This window comes from Chinchilla lanigera, unplaced genomic scaffold (genome assembly GCF_000276665.1).
Source record: "Chinchilla lanigera isolate Chin_1 unplaced genomic scaffold, ChiLan1.0 scaffold00013, whole genome shotgun sequence".
In the NCBI taxonomy this organism is placed as follows: Eukaryota; Metazoa; Chordata; class Mammalia; order Rodentia; family Chinchillidae; genus Chinchilla; species Chinchilla lanigera.
In genome coordinates this window covers 7,647,723-7,650,124 of record NW_004955414.1, presented here as the reverse complement: position 1 = coordinate 7,650,124, position 2,402 = coordinate 7,647,723, and the positions used below count along the sequence as shown (strand labels likewise).

The following is a 2,402-nucleotide window of genomic DNA, read 5'->3' as shown; positions in this document are numbered from 1 at the left end:
TTTCTGCACATCTAAAGAAATCACCAGCAGAGTAAAAAGAAAACCCACAAACTTGTTTTTTTCAATATTGGTTTGGCTATTTACTGTTTTAGAACACTTTTATAATGGATATCAAGAATAGCATCTATAGCTGAATATCATGAAGGAAAAGAAATTTTCTGTAAATATAGGGAGGGCCAGTATATAGAGAAATAGAGCTGTACTGAAAAATTATTCAGACAGTATAGTTACTTTACAGGGTGTAAATATACATTGATGACTGAAAAAATCTGAGAGTGATGAAAATTATTTGTATATTCTATCAAACTGCCATAGGTACATTATAACCTGAAAGGGCACATAATTTATCTAAGAAAAATCTTTCACTTTAGATTAGGAAATGGAGGTACAAATACACTGTGATTTGCCTAAGATCACTTGGAGAATATGTGTACAAAACAATGACACAAGCTCTCTGTCTTCCACTTATGACTTCTTGCTACACAATGCTTCCTTCTCAGTCTACTGTGCTTCCTACAGTCAAGTTCCTCTCTACCTGTTTCCTTCTCTGTTCTTGTTATAAAATACCAAACTCTGCTCATGTATTGCAGTATTTCCATTATGTCCACTTAGCACCCCTATCAAGTAGTTCTAATTCTTAAGACTGGCTAAAATATGACTTCTATTAAAGAAATTAAAGTAATCAAACAGATAAAAGATGAACTACAAATATTGTCAGGAGGCATTTAGTAGGTTACATATTTCTTTTATTTGAACACCAGTAGAAACAGTACCCATTGAGAACAAGACACATCTTGCCTACTAAACGGAAATAAAGAAAACACACTAACACTTACACTTGTCTTTTCACCAGTTTCATTCTCAAAACACTGATTTTCTTTATGCAATATCTAGAGTATTTAGTGATCACATCTTTCACATCTATTTTATGTGGTACTTAACACTCTCCTGAAGGACAAGCACAATAGGTATTATTCCATTTTATAAATTATGCTAGACCATTCAGCCTGCTTGAGGACATATGGTTAATCCGTGGTAGAGTCTAGAAACAACCCCTAGACTCTGACTTTGGATAGTTTGTTCTTTTCATTCTCTCACACTGTCCTACTTTTGCTAACACACTTAGTTCTCAGTGCACTATATTCTCTTAAAATATTTTCTTTTCATTCCCCTGTTATGTAAAATTCAAAATGTCATATTAAATTTATCCTGTAAATCCATCATTTAACCTTCCTCTCTATTATCCCCTTATAACCCAAATCGCAATCTACTTAGCCACCAAGATCTGTGAATTCTGTAAGTGCCTTCCTTTTCTTCATGAGCTGGTTAAAAGTCATTTCCCACTAGAACCCTGGAATATCAAATCTCCAAACATTATCTTTTGCGTAGTAGATTTATTTAAACACATAATATAATCCTAAAACTATTTTTAATTATTCAAAGTTATTCAAAGAATGCAACAGAAGTGAAGCAAAATAAAGGAACCATATTAAATGTAAAATCTTTCTTCATTAATAAAAGTCTGAAGTTCTCAATGTGTCTTTATTTTTATTTTTCAAATTTTCATAAAAACCACCTTGGTAAAATGTAAAACTTGCAAATCATTTCAATAAACTGATAAATCATTATTTTCCAGGCAGTGTTAAACATATTCATATTCAGGATCTTATTAAAATTTCATAACTCTCTTATGAGATACAGAAAGTGGGGCTTTTTAAGTATAGGCTAGCAATATATTTTCCTATAATATAAACACAAAATCTAATACACGTGGCAGCACTCATTTAATCTAGCTGACTAAGAAGTTGGCACAGTTGTATCCCACTTAGGCCTGATGATTTCATCTTCAGGAAACTAAAATACAAACATCGTTGTGGACAGCCATGAAGTCCAAAAAATTGTTTTCTAAGGATGCATGAGCTCAGCGGGACATCTATCCTCCTTCTCCCCTTTTGGAGAAAAACAGTGTTATTGCCAAATTAGGCAACTTCCTTTACTGGGAGCAAATTTAGCATTTTACAACTGTCTCAAATAGTTTAAATAACACCTTCTATGTTAAACAAAAACACTTTTCAAAAGAGCAGCAAATTAGCTTACAAAATGTCTAAATGATTACTGGCAGTTTAAAATTATATGCCGAAACACAAATCCCAAATGAAAATCTAGTAAAAACCATATCTACTAAAAATCATATCTACTAGAAACAGTCATGATCAGCTCAGTAGCAGAAGAACCCAATATGCTCACCAGGCTGAATTAGGTAACATATTTCTTTTATTTGAACACCAGTAAAAACAGTACCCATTGAGAACAAGACACATCTTGCCTACTAAACAGAAATAAAGAAAACACACTAACACTTACACTTGTCTTTTCACCAGTTTCATTCTCAAAACACTGAT

At 32.6% G+C, this 2,402-nt stretch overlaps 1 protein-coding gene across 5 annotated transcripts in view; it reads right to left on the bottom strand.

Annotated features, from left to right (window-relative positions):
• Dlg2 (discs, large homolog 2 (Drosophila)) overlaps positions 1–2,402 on the bottom strand; it is a 1,924,417-nt gene that overhangs the window by 1,521,540 nt on the left and 400,475 nt on the right. Inside the window, exon 1 of one of the 5 annotated variants that reach the window (XM_013511779.1) lies at positions 837–873. The exons of the other annotated variants lie outside the window; for them this stretch is intronic. The gene's annotated coding sequence lies outside the window, so the exon portion shown is untranslated. Of the gene's footprint in view, positions 1–836; positions 874–2,402 lie in introns of those variants that run through there. 5 annotated transcript variants of the gene reach the window in all.